Consider the following 5,314-nt stretch of genomic DNA (forward strand, 5'->3'; position numbering starts at 1 on the left):
TCCCAAACTCCTCCAGGTCCCCCTGGATTGTCCCATCACTGCACCCTCAGCCTGGTGCCACCTGTCCCTGTGGGAATGTCCCTTATTTTCCTCCAGGAAATGCAGGGGCAGCCACAACTTCTCTGGGAAATCCAGCCCAGCCCCTGCCCACCCTCCCACCCACCAATCCCTTCCCAACAGCCCCCCCAGCCCTGCCCTCTGGCACTGGGAAGCCATTCCCTGTGTCCTGGCCCTCCAGGCCTTGGCCCCAGTCCCTCCCCAGCTCTCCTGGAGCCCCTTCAGGCCCTGCCAGGGGCTCTCAGCACTCTGGGGCCCCACTGGACACAGCAATTGGGCACTGCCTGTGCCAGGAGCATCCTCAGCTCTGCTTGCCCTCCTGGATGCAGCAATTCCCTTGGCTGGGAATGGTTCAGCTGCAGAGAGACCTGGAAGCACCAAGGATGGAGCCAAAATCTCCTGATTGATGGGAATGCTGGGATGGGTTGGGTGGGAAGGGACTTAAAGCCCATCCAGTTCCACCCCCAACCCCTCCCACTGTCCCAGGAGCTCCAGCCTGGCCTTGGACACTGCCAGGGATGGATCCAGGGGCAGCCACAGCTTCTCTGGGAAATCCAGCCCAGCCCCTGCCCACCCTCCCACCCACCAATCCCTTCCCAACAGCCCCCCCAGCCCTGCCCTCTGGCACTGGGAAGCCATTCCCTGTGTCCTGCCCCTCCAGGCCTTGGCCCCAGTCCCTCCCCAGCTCTCCTGGAGCCCCTTCAGGCCCTGCCAGGGGCTCTCAGGTGTCCCTGGACCCTTCTCTTCTCCAGGTGACCCCCCAGCTCTCCCAGCCTGGCTCCAGAGCAGAGGGATCAGCCCTGGAGCAGCTCTGGGGCCTCCTCTGGGCTCCTCCAGCAGCTCCACCAGCTCCTGCTGTTGTTCCTGGAGCATCAAAATGGAATAAAATGGATGTTTCTCCCATGGTCAAACCATCTCTCCCCAAAACTCACAAGGACATTCCTGGGTGGTCTCTCTTGGGATGAGGGACAGCAGATACTGCTCCTCTTCACATCTGGGCTTTCCTCAGGCTATGGAATCATGGAATCTTTTAGGTAGGAAAAGCCCCCTGAGACCCCAGAGCCCAACCATCCCCAGCACAGCCAGTTCCACGTCCCCAAGTGCCACCTCCAGATGTCCTTTAAATCCCTCCAGGGATTGACACTCCACAGCTTCTCCCAGGCTTTCCTCAGGTTGGTGGCCACGTATCCATTTGGGATGTGCCCTTTCCTACCTCTCAGGAGCTGCTGGTGGTTCCTAGTCCATCTTGTTCCCTTTCTCTGGGAGTTCCAAGGATTCACCCTCTGGCTGTTGTCTCCCAATCCTGATATCCCAAGGCCCTGCTGTGCCACATCCTCTCCTTCCTGCTCATCCTCACCAACATTCCAGCTGCAGGTGCCTCCACACAGACATTCCCTGAGCCCTCCAGCCCCATCCCAAGCTGCTCCTCCATCCGTGGATCTTCTCCATGGATCTTGGAGAAGAGGCAGGAAACCTTTCCCTGCTGTTTGCCCCCCAGGAATGAGGCATCTCCAAGGATCCATCTCTGCTCTCCCAAACCATCCAGGTGATTCCCAAGGAGGGATTCTGGAGCATCACCCAGTTCTCCACCATTCCCAGTGTCCTGGCAGAGGCAGGGAATGCAGGTTCCTAATCCATGGCCACAAGAGCCATAAGCAGCTTTTCCAGCTTTTCTGTGCTCCCTCCCTGGAGTGCTGATCCATTGGAGGGTCCCAACCAGCCCCAGCTGGGAAATTCCCACCTCCTGGAGCAAGTGGGAGGTGGAGGAATTAAAAAAAAACACCTCTGGAATGGAAGGAAAAACTGAAATCTGGAAAACACGGGATTGGGATGAGGATGGGCAGGATTTGGGTGATCCTGGATGAGAGGAAAACTCTGGTTTGGGGGGAAAAGCAGGGAATGGGAGAGGTGGTGGAGAAGGGAAGTGGAAACAGACTGGAATTATCATTATCCCTAAATTGAGGGACCCCCCCCCAAAATGAGGACACCCCTAAATTAAGGACCCCCAAACTGAGGGTCCCCCCCCAAAGTGAGGAATTTTAGGAATTGAGGAAGATTGAGGAAGCCCCCCAAGGAGAGGACCCCCCTAAATGGAGGACCCCCCTAAACTTAAGAACCCCCCCAAATAGAAGAGCCCCCCAAAATAGAAGAGACCACCCCCTCTCAATTAAGGAGCCCCCCCAATAAAGGACTCCCCTAAATTAAGTAACATCCCCAATGCAGATCCCCCCTAGACTGAGGAACCCCCCAAACTGAAGACCCCCCCTAAATTAAGGAACCCCCCCAAATAAAGGACCCCTCCTAAATTGAAGAGCCCCCCAAATAAAGGACCCCCCTAAATTGAGGAACCCCCCCAAATAGAGGACCCCCTTAAATTAGGGAACCCCCCCAAATAAAGGACCCCCCTAAATTAAGTAACATCCCCAATGCAGATCCCCCCTAGACTGAGGAACCCCCCAAACTGAAGACCCCCCCTAAATTAAGGAACCCCCCCAAATAAAGGACCCCTCCTAAATTGAAGAGCCCCCCAAATAAAGGACCCCCCTAAATTGAGGAACCCCCCCAAATAGAGGACCCCCTTAAATTAAGGAACCCCCCCAAATAAAGGACCCCCCTAAATTAAGTAACATCCCCAATGCAGATCCCCCCTAGACTGAGGAACCCCCCAAAATGAAGACCCCCCTAAATTAAGGAGCCCCCCAAATAAAGGACCCCCCTAAATTGAGAAACCCCCCCAAACAGAGGACCCCCTTAAATTAAGGAGCCCCCCCAAATAAAGGACTCCCCTAAATTAAGGAGCCCCCCAAATAAAGGACCCCCCCTAAATTGAGGACCCCCCCCAAATAGAAGACCCCCCCCCTAAATTAAGGACCTCCCCTCAAACTGAGGACCCCCCAAAAAGAGGATCCCTCCCACCCTAAACTCAGGAACCCCCCAAACAGAGGACCCCCCTAAACTGAGGAACACCCCAAACTGAGGAACACCCCCTAAATTGGGGGGGCCCTGCTAATTAGAGACGCCCTAAATTGAGGACTCCCCCTAAATTGAGGGACCCCCCAAATAGAGGGCACTCCCCAGTCTATGGACCCCCCAAATTGGGGACATCCCTCAGACTAAGGGCCCCCCAAATTTAGGACACCCACCAAACTAAGGACCCCCCAAATTGGGGACACCCCCCAGACTAAAGGCCCCCCCAAACTGAGGATCCCCCTTCAAAGGACCCCCCAAATTGGGGACAACCCCCGGACTAAGGACCCCCCAAATTGGAGACACCTTCCAAACTAAGGACCCCCCAAATTTAGGACCCTCCCCCAAACTAAGGACGCCCCCAAATTGAGGATCCCCTTTCAAAGGACCCCCCAAATTGGGGACACCCCCCAGACTACAGACCCCCTAAACTGAGGAGCCTCCCCCAATTGAGAACCCCCCCTAAACTAAGGACCCCTCAGAGGGCCCCCCAATTGAGAAACTAAATAGAAGACCCCCTAAAATGAGGCCCCCCCCAACTGAGGACCCCCCTAAACTAAGGACCCCTCAGGGGGCCCCCCAATTGAGAAACTAAATAGAAGACCCCCTAAACTGAGACCCCCCTAAACTGAGGCCCTCCCACAAATTGACCCCCTCTAATTAAGGCCTCCCCTTAATTCTGCCCCCCCCCCCCCCAGTTAAAGACCCCCCAAATTAAGGGACTCCCCAAATTAAGGACCCCCCAAATTAAGGATCCCCCCTAATTAAGAACCCCCCAAATTAAGAACCCCCCAATTGAGGACACCCCCCCAACTGAGGATGCCCCAAATTAAGGGACCCCCCCAAATTAAGGGACCCCCTTAATTGAGGACCCTCCAAATTAAGGAATCCCCCAATTGACGGGCCCCCAAATTGAGGATCCCCCCAACTGAGGATCCCCACAAATTAAGGACTCCCCAATTAAGGGAACCCCCCAATTAAGGGACCCCCCAAATTAAGGGGCCCCCTTAACTGAGGACCCTTCAAATTAAGAGATCCTCCAATTGAGGGCCCCCCAAATTAAGGACCACCCTATTAAGGGACCTCCCTAATTAAGGAACCCCCCCAATTAAGAACCCCCCCCCCAATTAAGGGACCTCCCCAATTAAGGGACCCCCAACTTAAGGGACCCATTCAAATGAGGACCCCCCCAATTAAGGGATCCCCAGTTGAGGACCCCCCAAATTGAGGGATCCCCCAATTGAGGACCCCCAAATTAAGGGACCCTCCAACTAAGGACCCCCCAAATTAAGGACCTTCCAAAATTAAGGACCCTCCAAATTAAGGGACCCCTCCAATTAAGGGATCCCCCAATTAAGGACCCCCCAAATTAAGCGACCCCCCCCAATTGAGGACCCCCCAAATTGAGGGATCCCCCAGTTGAGGACCTGCCAAATTAAGATCTCCCCAATTAAGGGACCCCTCCAATTAAGAACCCCTCAAATTAAGGGATTCCCCCAATTGAGGCAGGGCCCCCTCCCAATTAAGGGACTCCCCAATTGAGGACCCCCCAAATTAAGGGATTGCCCAATGGAGGACCCCCCAAATTAAGGGATCCCCCAATTAAGGACCACCCAAATTAAGAGACCCCCCCTCAATTGAGGACCCCCTAAATTAAGGGATCCCCCAATTAAGGGACCCCCCAAATTAAGGACCTTCCAAAATTAAGGACCCCCCAAATTAAGGGAGCCCCCAATTGAGGACCCTCTAAATTAAGGGACTCCCCAAACTGTGACCCCCCAAATTAAGGATCCCCCCCAATTAAGGACCCCCCAATTAGGGACCCCCCAAATTAAGAGACCCCCTCAATTGAGGACCCCAAAATTAAGGGACCCTCCAACTAAGGACCCCCCAAATTAAGGACCTTCCAAAATTAAGGACCCCCCAAATTAAGGGACCCCCAAATTAAGGGACCCCCCCCTCACTGAAGATCCCCCAATTAGGGACCCCCCAAATTAAGGGACCCCCCTAACTGATCACCCCCTGACTGATGCCCCCCTAAACTGATGCCCTTCTCCCTCCTAATTAAGCCCCCCCCTTAATTCTGCCCCCCCCCCCCCATTTGGGGTCCCCCCCATTGATTCCAGTGTGGGGGGGTGGCGCCCAAGTGCGCATGCGCGGCGCGCCCCCCACCACGGTGGCAGCGGCCGCGCGCGCGCCCCGCCCTTTGATTGACGTCCCGGCCGGCCAATGGCGCGCGGCGGCGCGCGGTGATTGGCGGGCGGCGGGGCGGGGCGGGCGCGGCGCAGGC

This window comes from Pithys albifrons, chromosome 3 (assembly GCF_047495875.1).
Source record: "Pithys albifrons albifrons isolate INPA30051 chromosome 3, PitAlb_v1, whole genome shotgun sequence".
Classification (NCBI taxonomy): Eukaryota; Metazoa; Chordata; class Aves; order Passeriformes; family Thamnophilidae; genus Pithys; species Pithys albifrons.